We start from the raw sequence: 13,971 nt of genomic DNA on the forward strand, positions 1-13,971 counted from the left end.
TCCTTCCATGCTAACTTGATTCTATTATTATAGTTTTAAAATTTAATAGGAACTACTATTATATGATTTAAAAATACCAGACTTGTGCTGAAGTTTTATGTCATACTTACTATAGAATTTAAAAAGTAATGAACTAGAGACATGATACTGAAAAATTCCTTTGGTAATTTTTCTTAATGAAAGATAAATTGTTTTAATGCCTACCATTTTATTTATGACCAAAGAATAACATACAAGAATATCAGTTTTTAAAGTTTTTCTACTGGCCAGAAAGGACTGTCAAGTAGTATCACTCACCTGGCTTCTTTAAGCTGACTTTATGATTTATCATCAATGCAGAAAAGCGGGAGAGTTAGAGAACAGAATGCTCACATTTTACCACAAATTCTTTTAAATCTTTTTTTTTAACAGTAAAATGCCATTTTAATAAGGTTCAAAACCAAGAAATACAAAACAACATATCATTTAGGGATACATACATATATGGCGAAACCAAGTTTTTAAGCAAGGGAAAGATACACAAAATTCAGGTTAGCAGTGAGCTCTCAGAAAAGAGGATGATGGCACGAAATATACAGGGAGACACAAAGATATTGACAGAGTTCTACACTGAAATAAGACAGTGGATTCAAGACTGTGTGTTCTATTATTGAGCTCAATATATCAGTTCTATTTCATATATTGTTTGTATTTATCAAATATTATATATAATTATTTTAATTAATGAAAGTAGGTTTAAAAACAGGGTATTTTAATTATGTTTCATCTTATTTTTGGTCCCCTACTCTACTTGATCTATCAAATTTTGTTTGGGGCAAAAAACCAAAATTGAAACTAGAAGTTCTGTTCAAATTGTAATGTTATGGTTTTTTAATTGATTTGACCAGTCAAGCAAATGTGATGCTATTTTTTTCTTTTTTTCTCTTTATTAAGGTATAACTGACAAAAAGTTGTATATACTTAAGATATTACAGTTTGTGCTTTATATACATACATATTGTGAAGTAATCATCACAAACTAATTAACATACCTGTCATTACATCTGCATTGTAAACACTGGCTATTTAGATATTTGGCTTCAAAGTATAACAGTTTCAGAAATGTCATGAGCATTACTTCTAATGGAATCTAGTATACCAAATCTTTCCTAGTTTTTATCATCTTTTAAAATACACCCATGGAACTAGAACTAGAAGCGACTGTAAAGTTATCTCTACTTTATAAAGATTTTACAAATGGAGAAATTAAAACTCTGCAAGCACATGGTTCAAATTCTACTGTTAAAGTATCTTAACAGTAGCAGAGCCACTCACTGGATTAGTTGACTCTGTAGTAAACTGTTTCCTTTTGTGATAGATGTTTCATTTTATATATGTGGGTATATCCCAGCTTCTAATGAGTAAAGTAACATTGTGTGTAGGATACCACTAAAGAATTGAAAATGTCTACTTTGATGATAATAATTATCAATATAAAACCACAATAATTATTTTATCTCTTGAACCTATACTATATGCTTGGTGCTATCCTAAGTTCTTTCCATATATTCACTTACAGCTACTCTATGAAGCAGGTACTTCATAGAGTATTAATATACCAATTTTACAGATGAAAAACCTGAGCAAGTAGCTTGCACTAGGTCATATGCATACTGAGGTGAATGTAGGATTCAAACCCAGGTAGTCTGACACTAGAGTGCACTCTGCTAGCCACTGTGATAATGAAGTGAATTCCTAAGTCAGTTAAGATCTTCTGTATAATCTTAAGTAATTAAAATTACCAATGTTTTGGACTCATCTCTGGAGATTTTTCTTCAGTTGGTCTCTGAGCCTGGGCAGCAGTATTTTTAAAAACTCTTTTGAGGAGTTTAATGTACAGCCAGGATTATGGACCCCTGGGATGGAAAAACACTTCCTATTTTAGTACTGATCTCATTTTAATGTATTTGCAGTTTCTCTGTTTTGCGTTCCCTAGCCTTGAAGTTCAGTTTCTCTGTTTTGCGTTCCCTAGCCTTGAAGTTCAAAGTTCAATCTAAAAGTATATGTGAGTAGTTATGGAGACTATGAAAGATAATATGTGAGTAGTTATGGAGACTATGAAAGATAATATGATAAATCCTAATGAAGATAATATTTAAAGGTTCATTTATGCAATGATGTTCTACTAATAATGTATATTAAAGTACAAATATAAATACATAATAATGTATGTAAAATACAAGTCACCGTTATTCTGCAAAGTAAGTAGTTAGACTGAAATGAATAACTGATTCCAGCTTGGGCCTGAAATTTTCTCTTTTCTGAAATCCTTTTTGAATTAAAGTCATTGAGATCTAGCCTAATTGACCCTACACAACTGAATATCATCTACACTCCAGTTGACTTACTTTAATTTTAATTCTTGTAGATATTATAGAATCAAGGATCCTAAATAAATTGACGTTTCCTTGCCTTTTTACTGGTTGGCATGTTGGGACTCCAAAATTAGGATCTGGAAATTATTTTAGTCTGAACTTACTATTTTTAGTGCCACTTGATAAACGTCTATGACATTATCAAGTATAACTAATGATGGTATAAGGAAAATGCAGGTTTAAACTCAGCAAATGAGAGTAAGGAAATTTTAGATGTTGGAAAAATTTCAAAAAATGATTAGTAAAATTTGTCCCTTTTCAAACGTTTTTGAAGATCTATGACTGTTACTTTAGATCTCCTGTCTGGTCATCTGGTCACCATTTCCCCAATAAATAATTTTTGATGTATTGTGCTTTTAAATTTGTTTAGAACAAATACAGGTTGCAGCACATTATGAAAAGAAATGCTCTTCTGTGTGTGCATGTGTGTGTGTGTTTATATGTGTATGTAGTGATATTACTATATTGTCAATAAAAGTGTTTAAGTTCTTTTACTTACGTGGCCATATATTCTATTTTTACATTCTTTTTTTTTTTTTTTTTTTTTACTTAATATTCAATATAACCAAGAGCCAATTTACAAAATGGATGATCAAAATTAGGAGTATGGTCCCATCCGGTTCACCTCATAAACGAATGCATCTGGCCCATAAAGTCAAGTAACCAATAATATTGGAGTCATTAGCACCAGATTGTTACCAGGTAAATTTACCAGGTTTAGAAACGCCAGATAAGGAAAGCTGTACTGGATTTAAATTCTTGCCTTTCAGATAGTTCTGTAGCTGTGACTCTTTTAGATACAGCTCAAGTGGGAGCAAGTAAGGGGGATGGGAAAAAGTTACCATGGCTTTGCTGCTTAACATGAGTACATATATTACAGTTTTGAAAGGACAGGTTATTCAAATGTGTAGCATCTATCAGAATTAGAGAGAAATATGCATAATGAAAGGCAGAATTTGCTCCTAATTGTACAAATTATATAGAAGCCTGGCATACAATTTTGCATAATTTAAAAAGTTGATGAGGAAACTACCCATTAGGGTACCTCATTAATTCACCTAATGGTGTGGGATTATTACCTAAGGCATATTCTTAAGTGTTTTAATAAGTTTAATTTTCCATCATCCAAATGACTATTTTTTTAGTGCTTTCAGTATATGATAGTGTTAAAACCACACTGAAGTTTACTCAATGCTTCTTTCCATTCCTGACTTCTCTGTATTTCACGTCCACACACACTCAAGCTATAATTAAAGTGAAGTTAGAGGTTTCTTAGAGGAGAGGACTCTTCAGCTCACCATTGTTATCTGTCCTCATTACTTACCTGTTATGAGGCTGAAGGAGGAATTAAATGGTTCTGTGGCTTTTCAAGCTGTGAGAGCAAGGGTGTTGCTTCTTTTTATTTCAGTTTGTTACAGTTTTGACCATCACACTTAAAGAGGATAGCTGGATCATAGTCTAAGTCATATATATTTCAAATAACTGTCTTATATAGATGAAACACATGAAAAAGATAATTCACAGATAAGCAAGAGCTGAAGCTACAATGTTGTACAGTGCTACATGTCGGGAAATCAAATTTTGTCACCAAGGTATCCATTTGAGATTTCATTAGATGAAATGAAAATAACTGGAAGAAAAGCTCAAGAATCTTAAAAAATTATGCCCTACAGAACATCAATCTGAAACCACATCAAAGAAAGTAGATCAATAAAAGGAGCCTTCCAACACAGTTCTGCAATAATGAATAGAAATTAATTACTCTAAATTAAACTCAACTTTCAAATGTCCTCTATCACTGACAATACAAAGTAAGATTATTTTAGTATTTTGCAAGTTGTTTAAAATCTCGAATTTGATCCTCATACGTCTATTCTATTAATCTAACTCTCCCCTACTTTTATTTTCAACACATATCAAATAAGTTTGATAGAATAGATTTATCAACCAGATAAATAAATAAACTCTTTTTCTTAAATGACAGTACCCAGAATTAATTTAAACAAATGTTAAATTTCAGTGTGAAATCAATAGTCTCATCATCATCTGTGTTTGAGGGTGGGAGGGACCTTAGGAAGTTAAGGTAGTATAATAACTCCCAATTTTGCAGCTGAGAAATTATGCTTCTTTTACTCAATAGCTAAATATTAGGAAAACTGGATGCCTAATTATTTGTTGCTTATTTTAATCCTATCTATACTTCACAATTCTGCATCTTTAAAACAGAAATTGGTATTCTACAAATTAAAAGGATGAAACATTTTCGTTTTTCTTTTAATCGTCTGTAATTTTGGAAATTTTTACTAAGCCTTTTAATCACATAATTTAGAAATATGTTTGATAATATCTCTCTACATCCTTAACTCTTCAAAAGGGCATGCTATTAACACCATTGGTACTCACAGGTAAAAAACTTCTGCAGCTTCATGCATGTTTAAACAACTTTTCAAAGAAACTCTGGAACTACAACTAGATAAAACTCAAATATTTAACAAACTGGAGACAGAGCCATTATTTGTTTCGTTTGGTTTTCTATCTTTTCCCTCCATCAACAAAATCACCTGCCATTTAAAAATTTCTCACTATTCTATGTGAGAAATGATAAATTTCTTTTATTTAAAGAACCACATTGAAAAGCCTTTTATTACTTTCAGGTAACTACAGTTAGGTCATTACATATAAAACGAAGGAAATAAAACATAGCAATGTTTATTCGTTAATTCAGTAGTTCTGCCCTCAATTCTTACTTCAGGGTGGGCAAGGCCACTCCACTAATAAACAGAAATTAAAATATAGGTTTTTGTTAAGCCAGAAGCTGTGAAGGTTTCTGAGATTTAACCCTACTTGGAAGATAAGAAGTTAGTTGACTATAGTTATATATATGGACTGTGGGCCAGAGAAAAAGAAGACAGTTCATTACTCAATTACTCATAGTAAAAGCAGCATCCAGGGTATTACCTCATGTTGTTTCCCTGAGTCCCAATCCAGACAGGGTCATTTTTTGAGAACCAGAAGCTGTACATGAAGTAAAGTACATTATAGGTGGAGAACTTAGAAATTAAAAACAAAACAAAACAAAACAAAACACAACTCTGATCTCATATGGGGTTGCTGGTGACCTGCCCATTCTCCTCCCCAGAGAGAGAGAACCTTATCTTTACTCTGGAATAAATCTACTCTGGGGAGGGATGGAAGAGGTCTTTATCTTCACTAACTTGAACCATCTCTGGGGCCAGGGGTGTCGCTAAGATTTATTGTCATGAAATGTTTGTTTCCTTATACAAACATCCTTAAATTGGAAGTAAGTGATTTTGCTTAGAGGACCAGAACTGCAGAAATGTAAGATATTCTTGGAAAACTGTCTTTATCTCCCAACAGCTGGTCTTGGGATTTTCTAAGTTCTGCATGAGTGTGTTCTCCTCTTAGGTAATGACTTTGCTTTTGTTGGTATCTGCATGAGAGGGTCCTGAAGCTTGACCTGCAGATTAAATACAGCTCTGTGCTTGCTTCCCTTTCCAACCATATGGCCCTGGAGACTCCTCACAATAAATATTTTTTTCTCTCTTTCCACTCTCACTCATTTCATGTTTGCCTTTTTTGCTAGAACGCTACTGTTAGGTAAAGGATGTCTCCCTTTCTAGATCAACGGAAATTTCTTAACTTTAAGTCTCTCTTTTTTTCATTAACAAGTGAACATTCTTTGCAACCTAAGTGCGTGCATTTTTTTATTCATTCTTTTCTTTTATTAGCAATAACTCAGTGCTAGAAACCATATAATCACTGGATATACTGTAAAAAGATAAATACATTATAACCTGTGGCCTGAGGAGGTTATAGTCTAGTAGGGAAAGTCAAATTTGCAAATAAATGGCAATGTGTTACAAGTATATGCTTGAAATCTATAGTGGTTGAGTCAAGTGAGGTGGATTCAAGCCTACCATATGGGTCAGGAATTCTTCAAAAAGGAAATTAACCTCAAAAGATGAAAGGTGTTGGCCCTTTGTAGGGGAGCTGGGCATTATGAAGTAAAGGCATTTCAAACAGAACAGCAATGTGGTCAAAACATGGAGGCAAAACTAAATGTGGGGCTTCCCTGGTGGTGCAGTTGTTGAGAGTCCGCCTGCCGATGCAGGGGACACGGGTCTGTGCCCCGGTCCGGGAGGATCCCACGTGCCGCGGAGCGGCTGGGCCTGTGAGCCATGGCCGCTGAGCCTGCGCGTCCGGAGCCTGTGCTCCGCGGTGGGAGAGGCCCACGTACCACAAAAAAAAAAAAAAAAAAAAACTAAATGTGACATTTGGAGAAGCATGAATAAGTGGGCATTCAGGAAAGCAGGACCTGAAGAGAAGTTAGAGAAGGAATTGTGCTAAAGAAATAGATATACATTACACTATGAGGGCCTTAAGTGCCACACTAAGGCATTTCTATTTCCTTCTTCTTTACAATGTTGTGCTAGTTTCAGGTATACAGCAAGTGATTCAGTTATACATATATAAATATATATATATTCTTTTTTTACATTCTCTTCCATTATCGATATTACAAGATATTGAGTATATACCTTGTGCTATACAGTAGGTCCTTGTTGGTTATCTATTTTATGTATAGTAGTGTGTATATTTTAATCCCAAACTCCTAATTGGACAGTAGTTTTAAGACTTACTTTCTCGATAGGAAAATTATTTTTTCAATGAAAATTGTCTCAGTTAAAATTTAAAACTACTGCTATAGGTAATAATATGCTTAAAGTGGTGATGGAGGGGAACACTTCATAATAGCTGCATTTCAGAAAAATTAGTCTAAGAGTAGAGAATTGACTGAATGAGTATAACTATGGAGAGAGAGATAACTGTAATATTTCAAGTAAAAAATGAAGAGAGCCTAGATTAAGGGGATATTTGTGGGGATAGAAAATATAAATATAAAATATTAAGTATGACTAATTGGATATGGTGAGACAGGTTTTGGCATTGAGGGGACTACATGAGTGTTTATGCTATTCACTGACACAAGTTTGGCTTTGGATTTGTTTACTTAGGATGACTGTGGTCCATCTGTAAGATGAATATAATAATGACACCTGTCTCTCAGAATTGTGGTGACAGTTAACTAACACATGGTAATACTATGTGATTGAAAGCTATTACTTTTATGATAGTGATGTTATCACACTCAAGTAGAAATCTGCAGTTGGTAAATGAATAACTGTATGTGATACTGGGAAGAGAGATTGTATTGCAATAAAGAATTGAGAACAATCTGCATATGGTAGACAAAGTCTTTCCTGTTTCTTTTTAACTGGATTTCATTGCTTCTTTTTTTGAATTCTTAGAACAATTACTTGTCAAAGTCACTTACCTTAAATTATTTTCAAATGAAATTTTTTACTGGCAATGGTTGCAGCTAACTCATTTGTAGTCTGTGATTTGAATAAATTGCCCATTTACAAATAGTGTTGAAAATGTTTGGGGGGAGTTTGTTGAGGGGCAGAGAGTATTTACTACTGGATAAGGTCATGGTGTGGTGCAAAGAGTTCATAGCCAGCATAAATATGCCTAGATTCTATCCTAGCTTAGGCACTAATTGCCAAATAATGGCTGTGGAATGATGTTCATTGCTTTCTTTACATTTTCTAGGTTTTAAGTTTTCTCATGTGCAAAATTAGGTGGGTAAAGCATATCATTTCTAAGGTTTTTTCCAGCTCAATCTAAAAAATCATAGTAGGAGGATGGAACTTTTTGTAAGTTGAAGCATGCAAGGGAAATGGTTTAGGGTGAGTGGAATGATGGATGGGATGTCAGAATTGTAGAAGGGAATGAGCTGATTGAAACATGCTCAAGCTAGGACACAGTGAGCACTTCGGCAGCAGTGACCTAAGATCAGACACTAAAGTTGAAACAGATACAAGGGAAATTAAATTTACAAGGTGAAGAACATTTCCAAAATTTAGGACAGGCATTAGGCTTTCTTTCAGTTTGGAGGACAATTAAGACCTGGCAGATGGGCCTGTAGAATCTTCTGGTATTTTCTCAAGACTCATAAGAAAACAGAGACTTTGAAACATTTTGCTCTTGATAAGTGATTTTTTTGTTTAATTTGAAAATTAACAAGGTTGTAGCAGGTAAGATTACACTCTTCAGTGTCTCTAATGCTATGATTTGAAAAATAAAGGGAAGAACTAGATAAAAGCATGAGGTGATTTACTGAAAATGGCATGAAAAACATCAACCATATGTTTTTGGAAAACAGAAACAAAACACTTTAGTAAAGAACCTTTCATTTGCGCTTTTGCTTCTTTTCAGTGTAAGATGCAGACTGAAATATAACACTCAGCTCTCTCTTGAAAAGCCTGATTAAAGAAAGTAATCTCTATATAAACAAATTAATACATAAAGTTTTTGATCTTTATAATGAAATCAGAATGATTTTTTAAAATTTTAATTTAGAATCTCCTCTTTGGTTCATAATGCACATATTAAGCAGTTTCTTATTAATAGGTTGTTTTCAAATTCAAAATGCAGATCAGAAAGGGTCCAGTTCCCATTCTCAGAGCATTTCATGGTACTCAACTTCAGGGAGCACTTAAAAACAAACACATGGGATTATTTTAATTTGGCCTCTCCCTCGAGGAAATGGCAACTATTTTGAAAAGTTCATCACATTCTATTGTTTAGGTGATAAGGTGGTAGCAGGAAAAGCATTCATGGAATATGGGAAGCAATGGGACAGATTCTCTGCTTCTTTTTCCATCCGTCTAAGAGAACAGATCTTCCAGATACAGTGACTACTCTTGCAATCCATACATGTGTCACGCAAGCTAATCATGACAGCAGTCCTCATATAATGTTCAACCTAGGCAAGGCTCAGTTATTGAGCTAAGGAGAATGCTCAGGCTTGTATATGTCCAAACTCTTATGCTTTTCTCCCTGGGCATAATGTCTATAGGCAAAAAAATTATGTGAATGAAGAGAAAGGGAGGCCATTTCCTAGTTCTAAAGTCATTCTATTGGAAAAGGGGGTGTGCTTTTAGGTTGGAGCTACAGAAATCTTCAGCCCAAAACAAAAACCTGTCAAAAGGTGAGAAGAGAACCTATAGGAACAGCTACCCTCTTCCAAAATAATATTTCTTGGCATCATCATGCACTTGAAGAATAAATTCAACAGGAAAATTAAGCTTAAATGGGAGCTCTAGTTGAACATTTATTTGGAGCGTGTGAGCAGTAGGTCCATCTGTAAATTGAAGAACAGGACAGTCAAAATACAAGGGAAAGCTGTGGGGTTTAGAACAACGGTAATCATTTTTAGGGAAATCATTTAGAGAAGTGAAGGTCAAGGTCTAACTGTGTGTGGGCCATTGTTATGACTTTAGTCTGACTTCATCCATGAATCATAGATGCAATTTTCCCAAGAGCTGGTAATCTATTGATTAATATTATTCTTTGCAGTGGAGTTCTTCGTTTTTCATGGCTTTTTGATGGGAAGTGAAGAGACAGTAAATCAGATAGTGATGGTTAAGAATCACTCAAGAATTTCAAGTTTAAGTTAATTGTTAAAAATGATTGAAGTGAGGAGAGAATGTTACTTTTGTTCAATGATAACTCATACTAAAATATTAAGCTAGTCATTATTCTCAAGGGATGGCTGATTTTAAGATATAATTAGTCTCAAGATTATGTGATTCATTTATTTTAGTTTTCATTTATTTTCCTTAAAAAATTTTGGCATTCTTTTCTTGTGTCTTTTTGTTGTTATATAACGCCCTGAGACATATTTTTCTTACTGTTTGATAAACTTCTGTCAATTTTAATACAATTTACCTAATAGAAATTTGAATTTCTCTACCTTTCCCTGGTGCTCTAACCTCTAGTGAGTGCTCAAGGCAGCTTTCCTGATATTTCAAACCCAAGGAAGAGCAATGCTCTCAGAAACTGGAGGTATTTAGGCACAATGCTAGGATAAAGAGTTTTTAGTTTGATGAGAAAAATGATTAATGAAGTCTCTGCTGTATCAATCTTCTCTTTTGAATTCACTTTTCTCTTTGACTTGCTTCTCTGTCTTAGAACTCTATGTAAACTAAGAAGGTTTTAGGTATCCCTCCACCTTTGGGCAGGGTAGGGTATAGGTGAAAGATTCATGATTTAGGCCACTTTGATTTGTTATGTCTATGTAAAATAATTCCTCATGCCATCTGTGATTTGACCAAGTTCACCAGAAAATGGTATTGAGGGTTTGGAGTCAAAAGTTAAGTAATATTTATTTTAGGTATCTTGTCCCCATTCTACTTCCTGTATCTGCCTGTTATAGCAATAGGCAGTTAGTCATGGGTTCAGGGTTTTGGGAGTCCAACTAACTAGTTTTCTATCTCATCATAATTAATTTCCAATGGAAAGATACCATAAAATATGTAAGAAACTCTATGTAAGTATTATATACTTAAATGTAACATGATACTTACATTGGTGTGTGTGTGTGTGTGTGTATATATATATATATATATATATATATATATATATATATGTATCAGGATAAACCAAGTATAAAAATCAAATTCATTATCCAATTTATCCAGCAATTTTTTAGCGTGTGGGAACTTTATGTCAGGTAATGAACTACTACTGGTACTTACTTATGGTGCTGCAGCTGCTATTGTAACTGCTACTATATGCAAACTTCCCATGTGTAAGGTACAGTTTTACACACATTATCTCATTTAAGGCTTCATACAACTTTATGAGGACCATCTTATTGTGTCCTTCTTAAAGATGAGAATCTAGAGGCTCAAAATATTAGATAACATGCCTTATCACACAGTTAATAATTAGCAGAATCAGGGCTTCTTAAGTCTAAAGGTCAGGTGCTTAACTACAATGCTCTACTTCTAGGTTCCCTAGAGAAAAAGAAACACAGTGTAGAAGCCCTGTCCTCAAGAAGTTTATAGTCTAGTGAAGAGAGACTTTATACAAATTCAAATATTCAATAAAGTTATTGTATTTGATTAAAGTTTGTTTGGAGTATAGTAACAACACTAAATGAGCTTTCAGGAGTTGAAGTATTGGAACATTTAGACAAAGGCTTACTTAATTCACTACTACTCATTAAGTCACTGTAGGCTGCTGCTTCTGCATTCAGTAGTCTCTCAGTATCCACTGGGGATTGGTCCCAGGACCCTCTGGGTATGCCAAAATCAGCAGATGCTCAACTCCCTTGTATAAAATGCCATGGACAATGAACATAGTCGTTCCTCAGTATCTCTGCGTTTCCATCTATTTTCCACCAACCGATGAAAATTTTGATCCATAGTTGGTTGAATCCACAGATTCAAAACCCACAGATATGGAGGACCAACTGAATATTTATTGAAAAAAAATCCACGTATAAGTGGACCCATGCAGTTCAAACCCATAGATGTTGAAATGTCAACTGTGTATGGTAATAGGCAAACATAACACTGTCAGGCATTTGGAGATCAAAAATGCTACCTTAATTTTTGATAAAAGCTTAGAGTAGAGAAGAAAGTTTAGGCATATAGCCAAATGGGCTTCTGAATATTGTACCATAGAATAAGAACTACTCACTCAGTGGCAGAGTAGAAGCCAGCAGCCTTCTGGAGGTCTACCCCTGTGGTAGAGGAGAAGATCATGCATTCTTCCTACTGGGTGGCTGTCTCTACAATAAAGAAAGAAAGTGAATGGAGCATACCTGGTGCATTATTTTCCATCAATAATCAGTCAATAAGACCTTCCTTCTCCCATGGGTAAGAATAATTAGAAACGGAAAGAGAAGCCAAAGGTATTATATTAGGTTAGTTCATTTAAAAACATGAGGAACAGAAAGTAAATGTAACTGCTTACATATCGTCCTGGGTTCCCAGCCTGGTTGTCAATCAGTTATCTGGGTAATGTGACCTGCTTTGCTAGAAGCCCATGATCTCTCTGTCATTTATTCTTATTTTTTATTAAAGTACAATTGACATAAAATATTATATTAGTTTCAGGTGTACAATATAATGATTCAGTATTTTTATACATTGTGAAATGTTCACCACAGTAAGTCTTGTTAACACCGGTCACCATACATAGTTACAAAAATTTTTCTTCTTGGGATGAGAACTAAGATTTACTCTCTTAACAGCCTTCAAATATGCAACATGGTATTAGGAGCTACCATCACCATGCTGTGCATTACATCTCCATGACTTATTTATTTTATAAATGTAAGTTTGCACTTGGCTCGGTTTTACCGCTTTAGCCCACCGTCACCCCCATCTCTCTGTCTGTCATTTCTAAAGTCACATTCCATTGTGTTACTTGGTTGAAATCCCTTAGGATGCTCATGTTTAACTATTTATGGAGTGTTTAGTGTGTTCTAGGCCCTGTTCTAAACCTGCTATAGACATCTGTTAACTCATTCAACTCTCACAAGTTCATAAAGTTGGAGTTATACACTGGTAATATTACATTACAGATTTTACAGGTAAGGACACTGAGACATAGGGTTGTTAAATAACTCACCCGACGCCAAAATCTAGTATGTGCTAGAACCATAACTGTACTCCAGAAGTCTAGCTCCAGCATTTCATTTTGGATCACTAATGTATATCATGTCTAGGACTAAAAATATTTACCATTGCCTATTTGTACTTCATCTATGTGATTGTCTGGCCCTTCCCCAGGACCACCATTGCTGCCTGTTCTGTCCAATATTGCCATTAGCTCCATTTCCCTCTCCCTACCCTTTCCACTCTGCATGCTGTGTGACAAGGTGCCATGGTTGTATATTAAAAAAACCATTGACCAAAACCAGAACCAAAATAAATATTAACAGCAATAAAAAGCAATGAAGGGAATGCATTTAACAAAATAAGCGTAAGATTTGTAAACTAAAAATTACAAAACATTGCTCAGAGAAACTGAAGATCTAAACAATGAAGATACATTCCATATTCATGTATAAAAGACTCAATATTGTAAGGTGAGTGTTCTCCTCAAACTTATCTATAAATTCAAAAATCCCTATTGGAATTCAAGCAGGGTTTTTCTTTTTGCAGACATGGACAAACAGATTCTAAATTTTATGTGGAAATGCAAACACATAGAATAATCAAAACAATTTTCAAAAAGAAGAATAAAGTTGGAGGACTTTCACTTCTCAATTTCAAAACTTACTGTAGAGGTAGAGTTATTAAGATAGTGTGGTGCTGCCATAGGTTAGACATATAGATCAATAGAATAGAATTGAGAGTACAGAAATAAATTCTTATAATTATACTCAATTGATATTTTAAAAATGTATCAAAGGAATTCACCAGGGAAAGGATAGCCTTTCCAAAAAAATGGAGCAGGAACTGTTCATATCTATACAAAAAGATGAACTTATACCCTCACTTTACACCATACACAAAAATTAACTCAAAACTGATCTTAGACTTAAGTAAAGTTCTAAAACACAATAAAAAATTTAGAAGAAAACATAGGAAAAAGTCTTCAATACTTTGTAATAAGCAAATTTTGGGGGGGTACTCTAGCAAAAGCAAGCCTATAAAAAATAAATTAGGCTCCA

Source organism: Aethalodelphis obliquidens, unplaced genomic scaffold, assembly GCF_003676395.1.
Source record: "Aethalodelphis obliquidens isolate GAN/ISIS:26980383/991018 unplaced genomic scaffold, ASM367639v1 scaffold39, whole genome shotgun sequence".
NCBI lineage: Eukaryota > Metazoa > Chordata > Mammalia > Artiodactyla > Delphinidae > Aethalodelphis > Aethalodelphis obliquidens.